The sequence below is a fragment of the Macaca mulatta genome, chromosome 12 (genome assembly GCF_049350105.2).
Source record: "Macaca mulatta isolate MMU2019108-1 chromosome 12, T2T-MMU8v2.0, whole genome shotgun sequence".
Classification (NCBI taxonomy): Eukaryota; Metazoa; Chordata; class Mammalia; order Primates; family Cercopithecidae; genus Macaca; species Macaca mulatta.
In genome coordinates, this window is record NC_133417.1 from 144,128,670 (window position 1) to 144,147,723 (window position 19,054).

General features: G+C 53.8%; 1 protein-coding gene across 1 annotated transcript in view; it reads left to right on the top strand.

Annotated features, from left to right (window-relative positions):
• Nucleotides 1-16,788, top strand: part of TWIST2 (twist family bHLH transcription factor 2) — a 62,071-nt gene extending 45,283 nt beyond the window's left edge. Inside the window, exon 2 of the mRNA XM_015111246.3 lies at nucleotides 16,095-16,788. The gene's annotated coding sequence lies outside the window, so the exon portion shown is untranslated. The remainder of the gene's footprint in view (nucleotides 1-16,094) is intronic.
• Nucleotides 16,789-19,054: the final 2,266 nt, after the last annotated feature.

Here is a 19,054-nt window from a genome sequence, read left to right on the forward strand (position 1 = left end):
TGTGCCTCGCCACTCTGAAAACAGGCCCCGGAGCCTGGACACCTGGGTTTAATTCCCAGGGCTTTGTTCCTCCGCTCTCTGGGCAGAGTGGCTTCCTGCCTCTCAAAGCCTCCGTGTGCTCAGGCTCAGAACATGGAACAGGGGAGCACTGATTGCGTGAGATGGATGAGAGCCTTCAGCCGAATCCCAGACATACAGTGTGGGGCCCGGCACTCAGGAAGCGCCGAGCACCGACAGCCATTGTTCGCAGCTTCTGGCACATTCGCTGTCCCATCAAAAGTGTGGAAGTGCCGACCCCCGGCCTCTGCAGCAGCCTGCACCCGGCTGAGCCTGCCCTTCTGAAGTCCTGGACCCTGGTGACCTTTCTGACGCCTGGTCCTCCTGCTAGCAGGGGGTGGTGCTCATGAGCCCTCCCTTGATACCCCCTGGTGTCAGTTCTCCCCGGCCCTGCCTCTCCTGTGAGATACCTTCTTCCCAGCCTCCCCCTCCGCTTGCCCCTAAGTATCTGCCTCCTCCAGTTCTGCCATGGATGGAAGTGTAGATCAGGAATCTGAGCCCATCTTTGGAATCCAGAGGCCTGGGTTCAAATCCTAGCAAAGCAAGTATCTCAGCCTCTATGCCGATTCCTCCTCTCTCCCAGGGGAGAATAAAGTTGGCCTCAGTCTAGAGAATCGGCCTCCGAAGCCCCCACCCTCTTCTGGGGTTCCCGGCATGTCCCTTTGCTGAATGGACTTGCCCTTCACGGTGTCCTGAGGACTCCAGCAGCTCCACGTGGCTGACACAGGTCTTGTTGCTCCCGAGATAACTCCTCCTCTCTAGATCTGAGTCTAGCTTCTGGGTCAGGATGCACCCAGCCACCCAAGCGGGACCCCTCAGCCGCCCCTCGCCACCCCCACACTCAGTGGGTCACTGTGTCTGGTGGGTGGCCCCTTGCCGCCCTGCCTGCACAGCTGCTGTCTCCGTGTGGTCCTGGCCTCCTTCTGGGCCACTGGGGGAGCCGCCCTGCCCAGGCCCCACTTTGGGGTCGGTCCCTTGCCAGCCAGAGCTGTCTCTGACAGGCAGATCTGATGGTGTCTGTGGACCCCCGAACCTTTCCCAGCCTCCCTGTCATCTTGGGGAGTCCTGCCAATTCCTGCCCCCTCCCCAGAGTCAATGCTCTCTTTATCCCCAACTCCCTCTCCCCACCCTCCTGGCTGTGCCTCCCATCTCTGCCTGTGCCCACGAGGCCCTTCCATCCCTCTCAACCGGAACTGACCTCCTTGAAGACCTGGCTGCAATCCTGAATTCTGTGACGAGCTCTCCAAACCCTCAGAAACATAACTGTCACCTTCCCTGTATGTTTATTGTGGACCTTGTAATCTCTTTATTGTAATAAAACTTTTGCAGTCATCACCTATATTTATAATATATTTATATTTTAGAACAAGACTGTTGCAGACCTGAATGTACTTTTCTTATACCTTTGCTAGTACAGTTTTGTGATAGTGATTTGTTCCGCTGCTTGTCTCCCCAAATGAACTGTGAGCTGGCTAAGGAAGGGTCCTCGTCCTACTCGCCTTCACGTGCCTGCGTTGGGCAGAGTGCCCTACACCGGCAGCCCTTCTGTCCATACTTTTGTTAGCTGCTGCTGCTGCTGTCGCTGGGAGGGCTGTGTCTTCAGAAATTCGTGTGCTCTGTGAAAAGACATTTGTAAAGTTCATGCCCCGGGTTTGGACCAGTGTATAAGTGCTGTGGATACAAAAGGTATTTCCAGCCCAGGGCTTAGTTGACCTGCATATTCTGGGGGAGATTCTGCACCTGCTTGGTGAGTATGTCAGGCCCTTCCTCACCTTCCTGTGGCCCCAGTCTCTCTGTGTCTGAAAAGGCACTGCTTGGCCAGATGGCCTCCAGAGGGGCGTCCAGCACCACCAGCTGGACGGGGACCACAGGGCAATTTGTGTTCCACCGTCTTCCACTCTTGGGTTTTATTTGGCGACTGAATTTGGTAGCATCTGGAGAAGTTAAGGGGTTCCGGGACTTGGAGGCCCCAGGTACTGGAAGAGGTGGAATTCTCTCCTGCCGTCTGGCTTCTCGTGGCCGGCCAGCCCTCGCTATCTCTGAAAGTTGGGAGGGGTCCCTTGGCAGTGCTCCCAGGATGCTCATCGTGGGGAAACGGGAAGGTCTCGCAGAGAGGAAGAGGGTGGGGCGGATCCTGAGGGATGGGTCAGACCCTGCAGCCTCAGCCCCGGCAGAGCCCGCCCTGGAGAGCCTGGGGGTTGCCAGGTGGACAGGGAGCGGCTCTGCAGGGTGGCCCCTCCCGCAGTGGTGCTGGGGGCTCCAAGCAGGAGGGAGCCGGCCTGGTCCGCTGCAGACAAGCTTGCCCTCTCCCCTGGTTTCCTTGGGCTGACTCCTCCTTGCCAGATAGGCCATTCCAAGCACAGTCAGCCTGAGTCCCTGAAGCCAAGCCCAAGCTGAGGGAGAGAGACAGCCTGGCTTCCAGCTGGCGTGAAGTCCTTGCTCCCCTGGAGGGGCCAGGCCAGGCCAATAGCCACCGGGAGCCCCGGCGTCGTAAATACGGTCATTCCCACATTCCCAGCAGGATTTCTCCTTCTCAGGCGCAGCAGGCAAGCCGGGGTCAGAGGCATGAGTCATGAAGGCGGGAGAGAGGGGAGGGATCCGGAAGACGGGCTCGGCAGTCCTCGCCTGACTTCACCCTGTCTACTGGCCCTCCACATCCTGACGGCGAATGCCCCGTGTGTGGGACATCTGAAAGCGTGCCTGGGGTGCCATCAAAGCAGAGAGGGATGCAGAGAGCATGGGAGGGAGACATCCATAGCATGGGGAGCAAACAGGCCACTATCCCCAGGGCCACTAGGCTGTGCTGGAATAACAGGCACCCTGCAGGACCCCATTTCAAGCTAGTGGTGCTGGAAGTCCCTCTGGAGGCCACCTGGCTGAGCAGTGTCCTTTCAGAGGCCAGCTGAGCACTGGCCTGCTCAATGTCCTGAGCAGATGGAGGAACCTGGGTCACAGAAACGTGGGGTGGGATGTGACTTATCCCAAGTCACCAGCTGGTTCCCTAGTATCAGGCTGCCACATGACCACGTCCTGAGCCACTTGTCGCAAAAATCATCAAGGCCCCGTAAGAGCTCAGAGCAGGCAGCGCCTAGTACATTTCTCTGTGACCAGCAGACACCCTAGGAACTTTGGGGTGTGAGTGAGGGTATCTCACCCATGCAGTCTTTCCTGGGAAGGCCTGACTTTCCAGAGGGGAATGGGGCCAGCCCCTGCCACACACACACATGCTCTGGGATTTTAGCTCTGGCCCATTTCTTGGAGTACCGTGGGCATGTGGTGGCCTCCCTGTCACTCACTGGTCTGCTGAGAATCACATGGCAGAGGCTTCCATTCGGAGCCCGCAAACGGAGACCAGAGGGTCCTGCCTGTAATAGTCACTGCTTCAGTTTGGAGAAAGGTAGGCACACCCCTAAGGGGAGGGAGGCACCCGGGTGAAGGAGTGACTGGCACCCTGGCAGAGCCATTCAGGGGAACGTTGTAAAAAACAAATTAATCTCAGAATTCCGATTGTTTCCTGATTCCCATTTGCTTCTAAGAGAGAATAGAGCCTGCTTTCCATCCCTTTCCTCTAAGGCTCATCATCATCCCATAGAAATATTCACCAAATCCTCTAACGCCCCCTTCGAAAGTCGCCGTCAGCCATGGTGTCCCTGCATTCCTCCTGCCACACTTCTGCCTTGGGTGCAGACACTGATTCTTAGACGGTCCTGTGGTGGGGCTAAGGGGGGATGGCAAGCTTTTGCTGTTTCCCTTGTGATTTTCTGTCCTCTGCACACCCCTCTGCCCCCGTGTGCCCCAAGCTTCCAGGACTTGCTCACAGCTGGAGGAGCCACAGAGATTGGCCAGGAGGAGGGGAGCCTGGCCCCCAAAGACATCTGCCTTTTTACCAAGTGGGCCCCCCTTGCCACCTTTCTCCTACAGCACCCAGCAAGGGTGGCAGGGCAGCTGGCTTCCTGGCATGCCAGGCCCCACCAACCCAGGCCACCCTGATGCCTGGCTCCCTAGTGACGGGTGGCTTCTCCTGCTCAGGGCCAGCCTTGTGCTCAGCTGCTCAGCCTCCAAGGTCCCCTGCCCTGCTTAGCGCTCGCTGTGCAGATGTGGCCTGGAAGGAGGCGTCACACTCTCTACCATGAAAGCAGCACTCTGCATTTCCTCCCCCGCCTCTGGACAAGGCATTTGTCAAAAAGACAGTGCACTGGGGAGGAGGCTCTGGAGTGGAGGTGGCCAGCTTCATGCTGGCACTGCCCATCCCAGCCCGGACTGGCAGCAAGCTGGGAGCCTCCCCGGAGCCGTCCAGCCCTCGGTGGCCAATGGTCTCTTTGAACCCTTACCCAGATGGAACAAGGAAACCGTTCGGCAGAGCAGGAGGGACTCTCCCGAGAGTCCCCACGGGGCCTGCTGCTGGCACCCTGATGCCTGCCCATTGGGTGGGTGATCACTGAGGCATGGTCCACAGGGCTGGACTCGGCCTGGGTGCACAGCTGTGTCCACTGAGTGTCCGGCCTGCCCCCAGGCCCTCCTGCCTGCCTGAGACTGTCTCAAGAGGGCTAGAGGGTGTGTCAGGGCCCTTCGGAGGAACTGCAGCTGGTGAACGCAATCTCGGGGCCTGGGTGCTGGGGATGGGGTCAGCCCCGAGCAGGGAGCATCCTGCCTCTAACCAGCTGTGTGACAGTATGGCCCAGCCTCAGCTGATCCCTCTCAGCAGGGCTGAATTGTCACGGGAGGTGAATGACAAGGCTGGATAGGTTGAGCCTCGTCTTTCTGCCCAAAAAACGTCTTAGAAGAACTGGAGATTTTGCCAAAGTGCAGATGTTGACTTTGAGGCTCCAAGGCCCGAGACCACGTCTCTGAAAGCTCCCGGGGAATGGTGCTATTGCTGGTCGGGGGACCAACTTCTGGGTAGCAAGAACTTAGAATGCCCGTGAGGCTGTTGTGGATGCAGAGGTCGCTTGGGTCTGTTGGATTCGTACAAAAGGGAGGTTCCCGCCAGCCCCTCCTGAGACACAGTTCAGGGTGGGCGCAGTGTGGGCGAGAGCTCCTTGGGCACAGCTGCCCTGGGGGGCTGGCCTTACTTTCTCCTTCCTCTCCCCTGAGTCGGGGGTGAGTGCTCTGACACTGTAGGGAGAAGGCACCCATGTCGGCCCAGCCTTCCAGATCGTGCCCTTGTGCTAAGGGCTTTGAGGCTTCCGTTGGGGTGGGGGCTGGCTGGGCAAAGCCCTGGAGGGGAGGCCCAGGGAGAAGTTGGCAGAGGGTCCTGGTCCTTGTGTCTTGTGGTCTTTCTGTCTGCCCAGGCTCACTCAGCCGCAGCTTTGTTATTTGGAAGCCTGTGGTCAGGCAGCTCCAGCGCTGGCTTCTGGTGGGCCCCTTGGCACTGTGTGGTGGTTGGGCAATGTGACCGATGACTGCTCCCCTACATAGTATGTGCCTGGGTTAGAAGGTGGGCAGAGGCTGCCATCTGTGCCCTGCTGCCCTCCGGTGTCCAACCTGGCGCGGCCCAGTGTTACTGGCCTCTTTGCTGTTGGTATTTACAGCCCTGTCCATCATCTATCCGGTCCTGGCCTTGGCCTGCCAAGCCATGTGCCCACCGGCCACGGGAGCCACCTGCTTGATCTGCACGGTCCCGGTATCCCTAAGGCTTCAGCTGCTGGTTTCTCTCTGGTCTCTTCGTTGTAGTCCCTCTTTCAACAAATATTTAGTGAGCACCTATGAAGTGCCAGGAGCTGTTCTAGACCCAGTTGGGGAAGAAAACAGCTCCTTGCCCTCTTGGGCTCCTGTTCTTTTGGTGACACGCATGTTGACCATAGACCAGGCAAGGCCAAGCCTTTCCAGTGAAGTAGCTCATTGAGCCCTCACAGCACCAATGCAGCACGTCCTATTGTGACCCCCCTTAGGTGTTTTGCAGAGGTGGAAACTGAGAGCTAGACAGGTGAAGCCACTTTCCCAAGGCTGCGCCACAGAGAGTGGTAGCTGGGCTTCAGACTGGGGCCAGGCTCCAGGGACCGTCTCAGGGACGGCTCAGGAAACCCAGCCTTGGAATTGCAAACATCCCTCTCCGTGCCCATCCCGGCATGCCCTCACCGTCCCTCCTTTCACAGATTTCCGAATGGTAAACGTTCTGTATTCCTGAAATAAACCCTTCTTAGTCATCCGGAATTGATTCTTTAAATACCTGATTTGACTTGATTTGCTAATGTCTTAGGATTTTTTGTATTTAGATTCACAGGCGGCAACGTTCTAGCCTTTGGTTCTGATGCTGTCAGGGGTCCAAACTGTGTCGTCTTTTTATGGAGGATGCTGGATATGGGTGGGAGCAGAGGGTATATGGGAAATCTCTGGACCATCCTCTTAATTTTGCTGTGAACCTGAAGTACTCTAAGAAAATAAAGTCTTTAAAAAGAAAGAAAGAAAGAAAGAGATATAAATAATAAAATGGGAAGTGGTCCTTCATCTTTAGGTTCTGGAATAGTTTAATATAGATGGGAATTGTCTGTTCATAGAAAGTTCTATTTAATTCTCTTATAAAACAAGCGGGTTTGTTATTCTTTGTGGCGTAGATACAGACCTTTGGTAACCTGGTCCACGTGCCTGATGGTTATCGATACATTTGGGTTTCCTACTTTCCTTGGGTGAGTTTGGTAACTCCGACAGCATAAGAATTAAGAGTGTGAGTTCACGAATCCAACTGCCTGGTGTCCGTCTGGCTCCTGCTGTCCTTATTCGTTGTGTGACTGGGCAAACGGAAGCTTGGGGTGACCAGGGACCTACAGATGTGCCCGGTGTGACCGGCAGCTCTAGGTGTTGTACACCCCCCGGACTCCTGCCTCAAGTTGACCGTGAGTCTCTCAAGATTTTCCTTACAGCCTGTTTCCTTCTCCCCAACATTCTTATTTGTTTGTTTTGCACTGGGGGATTAGCCCGTCATTTGTTGTCATACTTGCAGACAAAGTAGCCCCAGGAATACCTTTCCTTTGGACGGAAGGCATTTCTAGGGGAATTTCCCAGAAGCAGCCGCTGAGCGGTGCACATTCTGTGGCTGTACTGCTTCTCTCGCTCTCCCGCATGGTCCCTGGACTCACTGGGTATGGACTTTCCGGGCTGCCCTGCTCTTTCCACCAACACTCTGGACATCCTGGGAGTGTCACTGAGTGGGGGTGGTGAGCTCGTGGGAAGCCAGCACACGTCTGCTGGCTGTCTAGGTCTGGAAGCCGTAGGAGGTTGCCCTACTCTTAGAGTCTAGAGATTTCTTCGTGATTCAGCTGGGTTGCCCCTCCTCTTGTTTTCCTTCCTGGAACTTGGTGTTCTCTTTTAATCTGAAGATTATCCTGATAATCTGAAGATAATCCTGAGACACGTTCCTCTGCCCCATCCGTTCTCCTTCACTTTTTTTTTTTTTTTTGAGTCTCGCTCCATTGCCCAGGCTGGAGTACAGTGGCACAATCTTGGCTCACTGCAACCTCTGCCTCCTGGGTTCAAGTGTTCTCATGCCTCAGCCTCTGGATTAGCTGGGATTACAGGTGCATGCCAACCATGCTGGCTAATTTTTGTATTTTTAGTAGAGACAGTGTTTCACCATGTTGGCCAGGCTGGTCTCAAACTCCTGACCTCAAGTGATCCGCCCGCCTTGGCCTCCCAAGGTGTTGGGATTACAGGCATGAGCCACCGTGCCCGGCTTTCTTTGCCTTTTGCTCAGCATGCTGGGAGACTTCTAGGAGTGGTCTCTGATTTATTAGTTTTTTTTCATTTTTAAAATTTTTTAAACTTCTCCTTGTATTTGTTTTGTCGTTTCCAGCAGTCCTTGTTTTGTTTCCTAATGGTTCCTTTTTTTAAAGCAGACAATTCTGGTTTTATCCAGGTCCCTCCTTGGAGGGTGAATTCTGCTGCTCTGAGGCTGCCTCCCTGTTCAGAGGCCTCTGCTAGGTGTTCAGCCTGCAGGTGCCCCTGAGTGGCCCTCGGGTCCCTGAGGTGTCTCCTTATCTGTTGTGTGCTCACGCCGATGGCAGGTCTCACTGATCACACTGAGCGGTTCCATACCTCTGGTCGACTCGGGGTGGCTGAGGTGGGTGTCTGAGGGGTCAGGAGGCTGTGTCCAGACTCGGCAGGGGACTGAGAGCCCCCACTGAAGGACTGTGCCCACCAGGCACTCAGGAGAAGAGAGGACTGGCCTTGTGGGGTGGCCAGGACCCATTGAGACCCATGGGGGTGGCTGGCAGCTGGGACTTCTCCACGTCTGTGAACTCTGCTGTGATCTCACCCTGGCACGTTCCCTAGCCCTGAGCATCTGGAAGCTCAGGGTTGAGGGTGTGGTGGGGGAGGGAGAGAAGGTGGGGATGAGAGCAGACTGCCAGGTGGCAGTCCCTTTCACGTGAACTGGGCAATGCCAGGATCCTGTGGAGGCAAAGTCTCCTCTGCTGTGATGCCAGGGGCTGAGGAAAGGCAGGGAAAGCTCAGGGTAGTGAATGTCCTGGACATCCGCTCCGTGATGTGGACAGTGGTCACAGCCCATGTTTCTGTGGCCAGATTCTGAGCCCTGATCCTCACTTTTGCCCCTCCAGGGTCCCCTGGTGGAACCTCGGGTGTGTAATGGTGTGTGTATGTAATGTATGTGTGTGAGAGAGATGGGGTATGTGTGATGTGGAGTATGTGTGTGTGATGTGGTGTGTGTGATGTGGTGTGGGGTTTGTGTTAATCAGGGTGTATGTGTGTGTGATATGTGTGTGATATGGGATGTATGTGAATTGGGGTATGTATGTGTGTGGTGTGAGGTGTGTGTGTGATGTGGAGTGTGTGGGGGGTGTGTGTGATGTAGGTGTGGATGTCGTGTGGGGTGTGTGTGTGTGGTGTGTGAGTGTGTGTGCGATGTGGGGTTCATGTGTAATGTGAGTTGTGCGTGATGTAGTGTGTGTGATGTGGGGTGTGTGTGTGATGTAGTGTGTGTGGTGTAGCGTGTGTGGTGTAGGGGTTGTGTGGTGTTGGGGTTGTTTGAATTGGAGTGTGTGTGATGTATGTGTGTGGTGTGGGGTTTGTATGTGATGTGGAGTGTGTGTGGTGTGGGGGGGTGTGATGTAGGTATGGATGTAGTGTGGGGTGTGTGTGGTGTGTGCCTGTGTGTGTGATGTGGGGTTCATGTGTGATGTGAGGTGTGTGATGTCTGTGTGATGTGGGGTGTGTGTGTGATGTAGAGTGTGTGATGTGGGTGTGTGATGTGGAGTATGAGCGTGATGTAGTGTGTGGGGTGTGTGGTGGGGGTGTGTGTGATGTGAGGTGTGCATGATGTGAGGTGTGTGTGATGTGAGGTGTGTGTGTGATGTGGGGTGTATGTGTGATGTGAGGTATGTGCTTGATGTGAGGTGTGTGGTGTGTGTGTGTGATGTGGGGCAGGTGTGATGTGTGTGTGTGATGTGAGATGTGTGTGATGTGGGGTGTGTGTGTATGATGTGTGTATGATGTGGGATGTGTGATGTAGTGTGTGTGAGGTGAGGTATGTTTGAGGTAGTGTGTGATGTGAGGTGTGTGTGTGATACAGTGTGTGTGTGATGTGGGGTGTGTCTAATGTGAGGTGTGTCTAATGTGAGGTGTGTGTGTGAAGTGGGATGTGTGATGTAGTGTGTGTGATGTGAGGTGTGTGTGATGTGGTGTGTGTCTAATGTGAGGTGTGTGATGTGGGATGTGTGATGTAGTGTGTGTGAGGTGAGGTATGCTTGAGGTAGTGTGTGATGTGAGGTGTGTGTGTGATACAGTGTGTGTGTGATGTGGGGTGTGTCTAATGTGAGGTGTGTGTGTGATGTGGGATGTGTGATGTAGTGTGTGTGACGTGAGGTGTGTTTGAGGTAGTGTGTGTCTAATGTGAGGTGTGTCTAATGTGAGGTGTGTGTAATGTGGGGTATGTGTGTGCTGGGTGTATGTGCGTGTGTCTGTGTGCGTGTTCGTGTGTGTGTCTGACTAGAGGAGATTTCACATGTGTGCTCACCCCTCAGCCTTCTTCCCTGCCATGCTGGTTCTGACCATCCAACAGTGTCTCTGGTACTTTGCCCTTCCCTTTCTGCTGTAGAGTCTACCTGCACTTTACAAACTGATTCGTGTCTTCTCTGTGTTCTAGTTGCTTACAAACATGCTTCTGCCCTGCTAGATTTCTCTGATTCATCTCAGCTTTTTCAACAACTAGCAGCATTCCTGGCAATGATAGATGCTCAAATATGTTGCAGGAATGGAAGGAAGAAAGGGAGGAAAGATAGAAGGGAGGAAGAAGGAAGGAAGAAGAAGGAAGGAAGGAAGGGAAAAATGAATGAGTTGGTGAAAGGATAAATGGATAAAAGGAAGGAAGGATGGATAGATGAATGGATGGGTGGAGGGAATGAAGGGTGGGTGGTAGATCAGTGAATGGATCAGTGAATAAATGGATGGATGGAAAGATGGAAGGAAGGAAGGAAAAGGAAAGAAAGAAAAAGAAGGAAAGAAAGAAAAAGAAAGAGAAAGAAAGAAAGAGAAAGAGAAAGAAAGAAAAAGAAGAGAAAAGAAAGAAAAGAAAGAGAAAGAAGGAAGGAAGGCGGGAAGGAAAGAACGAAGGAAGGAAGGAAGGAAGGAAGAAGTAGGTAGCTGGGTGGCTGCACGGGTGAGCAGGTGAGGAGATGGATAAATGGCCTTAGAGTAAAACCTGTCTCCCTTGGCCCACCCTGCCTCTCCTAGCTTTTTCCTTAATGCTTCTGTCCCTTTGTTAGACCTTGGGGATATAGAGTTGAATGGGGCCTTTCACCTGCCCATTAGGGCCCGGTCTGGTGTGGAAGAGACAACTGAGGCACCCTCTTGGTCCAGCCACAGCTCTGCAGCTCCACCCACCCCCCCACTCCTGGCCCAGGCAGGCAGATACAGGGAGGTAACTGCACGCAGGACGCATGCACACAGTTCCAGGTGGCCTGTGTATGCAGGAGGCACTCCCCAGCCCCAGATGTTTTACATTTGTTGCAGAGAACGCGGCCCATGTCAGCAGACATGGCTGGGGTCAGGGTGACATCAAGGGGGCCAGGCCCGGAGGCTCTCGGTCAAGAAGACTAATGAACCTGCCACCCGTTTCTGCCTGAGCCTGGGTCCCCTCGGGCATGTGAAGCAAACCCTGAAACCCACCACTGGCCAGGGGACGGCCCCTGTCATTTTTGGCTTTTCATGGATGATACGGTATTTCCCCTTGGAGGGTTGGTTCAGCTCATATATCAAAAGCTGTGGTAATTATTTCCTCCCACTGAGGAAGGCTTCCATTTAGCTTTCTCTACCCCCCCCTTATTAATTATCTAATTACAACCACATTCTCCAAGAGAGAGCAGCCTTTGACTTTCTGCCCAGGACCACTTAAAAAAGGCTTAAATATTTGGAGTGCTCTGAACTTTGAAAAGTTGTGTGTGTGTGTGGGGGGGGGGGGGTATGCATGGGTTTCGGGGGAAATATGTCTTGGCCTTTTCAGACCCTTGCCTTGGTTCAGTAAATGTTCCTGGAGTTCTCTGAGGATATAGGCTGCTGGGGTGAAGCCTGGGGCTTGGGGTTGGGAGAGGGCTGGGGGTGAAGGAGCAGAACCACACATCCCCCTTACACACTGCTGTGTAGCATCAGACACCCACGCCCACAGGGACACACACGGACCCACGCACACAGATGCACACACCCACACAAAAACATGCACACTGACACTCCCATGGGAACACACACACACCCACTCACGAGGAGGTACATGCTTAAATACACACACACACTGACAAACGGACCCACTCACATGGATGTACACACAAACAAACATGCACATTAGCACTTCCACGGGAAAACACACACACGGATGCACACACTCACACAGAGACACACCTACACACTGACACTCCCACAGGGACACGCACAGACCCACTCATGAGGACGGACATGCTTACACAAACACACACACACATACACGGACCCACTCACATGGATGTACACACTCACAAACATGAACATTAGCACTGCCACGGGGAAACACACACACACGGATGCATACACTCACACAGAGACACACCTACACACTGACACTCCCACAGGGACACACACAGACCCACTCAGGATGGACATGCTTACACACACACACACAGACACATACACGGACCCACTCACATGGATGTACACACTCACAAACATACACACTATCACTTCCACGGGAAACACACACACACGGATGCACACACACACACACGTCCACACTGACACTCCCACAGGGACACACAGACTTCATGGATGCACATGCTCACAGAGACACACACACACACACTGACACACACACAGACCACCTTACATGATGCACACACTCATACATGCAATTTACACAACTTGCACATGGACACACACTGACACTTCTGGATATTCTTTCCTACTCACACGCTCTCACATTAGTGGGCACACTCACAGACGCAGACACACGATGTCACCGAGCACCACATCACACGTTCCTCCAGCTTCCACATGTGGCTTCCACATCCTGTCCCCAGTGCCTGGGGCCTCCCTGGACCTCCTTCCCTGCAGCAGAATCCTCATGGTGGCCCCTCTCCTGGCGGCTGCCTTGGGGAGCCCATGCCTGCCTCTGGGCCGACACCCACCCCTCCCACCACGCTCAGCCCCTCTCGGGGAGGAGGGTCTTGTCGCGCTGGTTTGCCCCTTAGCTGAGGGGAGCTCTCTAATAATTCTCGCTGAACACATTCTCGCTGAACACTGGCCTCCCACGAGCTCTGCCGGTCAATTGGCTATTCTCATGTTTGTGCCACGGGCATGGGAGTGAGTCCTAACATGGGCCAGGCCCTGTGGTGGGCAGCAAAGGTCCCGGGGCTCAGGGCGAATCTTCAGAGATCCTTGCTAGAGCTCAGGTCACCCGGCAGGACAGCAACACAGCTTGGGGGCTGCTGCAGGCTGGCCTGGGTGTGTGGCAGAAGCAGCCCTGGGGCGCGGCGCGGGGCCCACCTGTGTTCGCCACACCCCCGACCAAGGGCTGATGCCAGTGGTATATCCCCTGCCCTGTGGGCCCCACTGCAGTGCCCCAAGACCTTGGGCTTATGACACCACATCCCTGTGCACCCTGGGTCTCAGACGCTGGCCCCGGCCACCTCCCAGCACCTTCTCTTTGAGCTTGGCGGGCACAGAGGGCGGTGCGGCGTCGGGGTCTCCACCCCGGCTTCCTGGAGGACCTGGACTTTCCTCCTGCCTGGGTCTCCTTCCCCTGCAGGTGGGAACAAGGCTCTGGGTAGCGCCTGAGTGGGTTCTTCCTCCAAGGCGCTTGGGACAGCAGGTTGCAGCCTGGAGCTGCACCGAGCCTGGCACACCCACAGTTGGATTGGCCCACAAGTGCGCTTGGAAGTCATTTGTGTGGCAGGAGGGGACCTTGTGGGGCTGGAAGAATTGTGTGTCTTGATCACAGTGGGGGGTGCAGGAAACAACACGCATGATGAAACTGCAGGAAGTACACATATGCCACTCACACGCAAACACACAATACACACACAAAAACACACACACTCCACATACCCACGTACACACATAAACACACACCATGCACCACACAAATATACCACATACTACACACACTCCCCACACTGTACATACACACCACATACACACCCATACCACACACAAACACACCACACCCCCACATGCAAACACACACCACATACACCACCACACACAAACACACATCACGTGGCACACAAACCACACACTACACACACATCCCACATTGCACATACACACCACATAGACACACACATACCACACAAACACACCACACCCCCACATACACACACACAAACACACACCACATACACCATACACCATACAAACATACCACACACTACATACACACACAAGCACACCACACTCCCATATACACACACAAACTCACGCCACATATACCACACACCATAAAAACATACAACACACACACAGACATACCACATACACATAGATAACATACCATACACACTGCCCACTATATACCACATATACATATCCCACACCACACATAACCCCCCACACAAACACACACCACATACACCACACATATCACACCCTACACACACACTTCACACTGTACATAGACGCCACATACACACACAAACACATACCACACACACAAACACACCACACCCCCACATACACACACAAACCACATAGCCCACACACCACACAAACATACCACACATTACACACACTACACAAACATACCACATGCATACACATGTACCATGTACACTGCACACTATATACCACATATACATACTCCACACCACACGCACCCTCAACAACCCCCCACACACAAACACACACCACACGCACCCACACGAGTGATATATGAATAAGCTGTTGGTGTCTACTGGTGTAAGATGCTTGGGTGTGACATGGTGACACCATTGTATGTGTGGTATATAACGTGGTATATCGTCTGTGTGGATATGTATGTAATATGTTTGTGCAGTGTGTGGGGTGTGTGTAGTATGCGGTGTGTTTGTGGTGTGTGGTATGTGTTTGTGTGTGCATGTGGGGGTGTGGTGTGTTTGTGTGTGTGGTATGTGTTTGCGTGTGTATGTGGTGTGTATGTACAGTGTAGGGTGGGTGTGTAGTGTGCGATGTGTGGTGTATGTGATGTGTTTGTGTGTATGTCGGGGTGTGGTGTGTTTGTGTGTGTGTATGTGGTGTGTATGTACAGTGCGGGGTGTGTGTGGTGTGTGTGTGTATGTGGGGGTGTGGTGTGTTTGTGTGGTGTGTGGTGTGTGTAGTGTGGTGTGTGGTGTGTGTAGTGTGTTTGTGTGTGTACGTGGTTGTGTGGTGTGTTTGTGTGTGTGGTATGTGTATGTGGTGGGTATGTACAGTGTGGGGTGTATGGTAGTGTGTGGTATGTTTGCATGGTATGTATAGTGTGTGTGGTGTGTGTAGTGTGTGTGTGTACGTGGCAGTGTGGTGTGTTTGTGTGTGTGGTATGTGTATGTGGTGTGTATGTACAGTGTGGGGTGTGTGTGTAGTATGCGGTATGTTTGTGTGGTGTGTGGTGTATGTGGTGTGTGTTTGTATGTGCGGGTGTGGTGTGTTTGTGTGGCATGTGGTGTGCATAGTGTGGTGTGTCGTGTGTGTAGTGTGTGTGTACGTGGCAGTGTGGTGTGTTCGTGTGTGTGGTATGTGTATGTGGTGTGTATGTGCAGTGTGGGGTGTATGGTAGTGTGTGGTATGTTTACGTGGTGTGTATAGTGTGTGTGGTGTGTGTAGTGTGTTTGTGTGTATACGTGGCAGTGTGGTGTGTTTGTGTGTGTGGTATGCGTATGTGGTGTGTATGTGCAGTGTGGGGTGTATGGTAGTGTGTGGTATGTTTGCGTGGTGTGTGTAGTGTGTGGTATGTTTGTGTGGGGTGTGTGTGTGTGTATGTGGGGGTGGGGTGTGTTTGTGGGTGTGGAAGCTGCATGAAAGGCACATGGGACATCTCTATGTTGTTTTTGCAACTTCCTGTGAATCTGTGTCAAAAGCACAAATTTTAAAGCAAGAATCCGCCGTAGAGAGCTCCCCCCAGCGGCTGACCCATTTCTCTGCGTCGTCCTCCTGAAACACAGCCCTCTGCTGCCCAAAACCCCACAGCTCCCTCAGGCCTGGATAGGGCCAGTGTGCACATCTTGTCCCCAGGCAGCCTGTTCTGAGGGGCTCACCCACAGCCAGACAGCATTCACGGCCATGCCGAGCACTGGCCAGGGAGAGGCCTAGGGGCGGTGAGTGTGAGAGAGAGTGCACTCGGGGGCAGGAAAGGGCCCTGGGGGGTGGGAAAGGGTGCTCTGGGCTTGGCCTGGCCCTGGGGGCAGGGGTTGCAGAAGCTTGGGCTGGCCCCGTAGCAGTCACCTGTCCCGTGTCTTTTGGGAGGAGCGTTGAGTAGAACAGAGCCAGCTCTCTCAGGGCCTGCCCCGTGTCCCGTCCCACCCAGCCTTGGGACGGACGGTCTCAGGACAATCCTGCAGGATGCCGAGCGAGGCGGCCTTATCTCACCGTCTCCCTTCCTTATCTTCCAGGCTGTCCGTCGCGTCGGCAGCGCAAGTGGAATTGGGATGCATTCGAGTCTGTAACTTCTGAAACCTGAACAACCTCAGGAGGCCCTCACCTCTGCCCTCCACCAGCGTCGAGAGAGGGGACAGCAGTGACATCGGACAGAAGACCCGGGCTCCCGTCCTCCCCCAGGACGGTCCCCACATAGGAAGGGCACTCCCAGCCCTCTTGCTGGTGATGTTGTCATGGTCATCTTGTCTCTGTTGGGATTTTTCTTCTGGGTCTTATGTTTTGGGGGAGGCTTATTCTTTCTGAAAATGTCTAGATTCAGGAACACATTTACGAGGATTTGGATTTTGAATTTGTATTTCCCTCTAAGTGCCTTTTTTAATGTCTATTTTTTTAATAAAACAGAAATGCATTATTGTACAATTCTGTTGAAACTGGACCAAGGCTCTCAGAAGAGGACCCCCGAGTTCCTTCCCCTCCCCCGAGCCTCTGCATGATTGTTTCAAGTCAGCCTGGAATTCTTATTTTCATGCCGCTATTCTTTTTCTTTCTCCATGATTTGCTCGGCTAGCCATTTAAAAAAAAATATTCTCTGTTCAGTGTATATGTTGCTTGTTTGTTTTATTTATTGAGATATTTTTACAAGCTAAGTGACTGCAGTGTGGCTGTGTATCCTGCTCCCCACCCAGGAAAAATAAAGACTTCCGCGCAGCCATGGTCTCCCCATCTCTGTTCTCATCTCCACTTCGCAGCTCCGGGCATGGCCTGAGAGAGTCAGAACAGGTCCCAGGAATCAGTATTGCTTCACTTTAAAAGGCACGAGAGAGGATGTGAGACGTTTTATGCGGTGCATAATTGCAGAAATTTCTAGAAACTACCAACTCTAACATGGTTGCCAGTGTGAACAGACCCGGGCCTGGGAGAGCAGAGGGGGCCTCAGCCCTTTCCCAGTGCCTAGTCCTCTGCTGCTCCCCAGCAGCCTCAGCACGAGAGACCATTGCTGTCACACCTATGCCCCACTCTTTTTTTTTTTTTTTTTTTTTTTTTGAGATGGAGTCTCGCTCTGTCGCCCGGGCTGGAGTGCAGTGGCCGGATCTCAGCTCACTGCAAGCTCCGCCTCCCGGGTTTACGCCATTCTCCTGCCTCAGCCTCCCAAGTAGCTGGGACTACAGGCGCCCGCCACCTCGCCCGGCTAGTTTTTTGTATTTTTTTAGTAGAGACGGGGTTTCACCGTGTTAGCCAGGATGGTCTCGATCTCCTGACCTCGTGATCTGCCCGTCTCGGCCTCCCAAAGTGCTGGGATTACAGGCTTGAGCCACCGCGCCCGGCCACTGCCCCACTCTTGATACAGCAGTGTGCCCATCCTGTGCACCGTCCCTGCTGTCCAAAGTCAGGGCCAGCCTTCCCTGCTGCTCACCCTGGGTGGTATTCCCTGCTCTCCCAAGCATGGCATTCATTTGTGCCATCACCTGCCTGCCTGTCCGAACGAGTCACTGTCTGCTCCACGTGCATCCGTGCCATGTTGACTGTGAGCTCACCAGGCAGCTGGCTAAGGATGGAGCACCCGGATGTGCAGGTTAGGTTGGAATCCTGCCCAGAAATCCCACAAGGACCATGATCTGCCACCAAGGAGAGTCAGCCCAGGTCTGGTGCAGGTGGGCACCTCTGCATGAGGGCAAGGGTCCATGACCTGCCCGCTGCCTCCTTACCGTGTCAGCACCCATGAGCACTGTGGGGGTGGGTGGTGCTTGTGGACCCCAGGGTGGAGGCTTCCAGCTCTGGGGACTGTGAGTCACCAGGTCACTACCCTGAGACACCAAAGGCATGTCTCCTGGGGGACGCCTGGTACTGGGGTCTGCTGGGTGGAGCTGCTCACCAAGCAGTGGGCACACAGAGCCCACTCAGCTCCCAGACAGGGGTTCTGGAAGTAGGGATCTCTGGCAAGATGGCGGTGGCCTGTAAGCCTCATTTCCCACTCCCACCCTGCCCCCAGGTCCACCATGGCAAGGACACGAGCTCTGGAAACACCAGCATGACCTCAGCTTCCATCTGGCTCCTGGTGGTGACCTTGGTACAGCACTGGCTTCCACAAATGCACACACTGCACATGCACACACCACACACACATGCATGTATACATACCACACAACGCACATGCACACAAACCACACACACATACATGTACACACACACATGCACACACTGCACATGCACACAGCACACATACGCATGTACACACACACCACACACATAAATGCACACACTGCACATGTACACACCACACACACGCATGTACACACACCACACACATGCATGTACACACACGTGCACACACCGCACATGCACACACACCACACACACACACACACTGCGCATGCACACACCACACACACATGCATGCACATACACCACACATACAAACATGCCCACACTGCACATGAACACACCACACACGCACATGCGTGTACACACATGCGCACACACCGCAATGCACACACACCACACACATGCCCAAGCTCACACTGCACATGCACACACCACACACATACATGCATGTACACACACACACTACACATGCACACACACCACACACACAGGCACACACTGCACATGCACATCACACACACACATGCATGTACACACACACCACACACACATGCATGTACACACCACACACACAGGCACACACAATGCATGTGCACACACTTGGCACACTTCAAACAGACGCACACATACCCATGCCACATGAATGTATGCACATATGACCAGCACACACATGCACACGTGTGCACACACGAGACTCTGGGGAGAGAGAATAGGGCAGCAGTGGTCCCAGCAGCAGGAGGCCCCGCCCTCCCCCATACTGTCTGGCAAGCTCTGCAGAGGCCCTTAGGGGCCACGAAGACAGCGGAGGCCACGATGCCCTCCTTCCTGAAGTGATTCAAATAGAAATAATCCCAAATCACACAATGCAAAG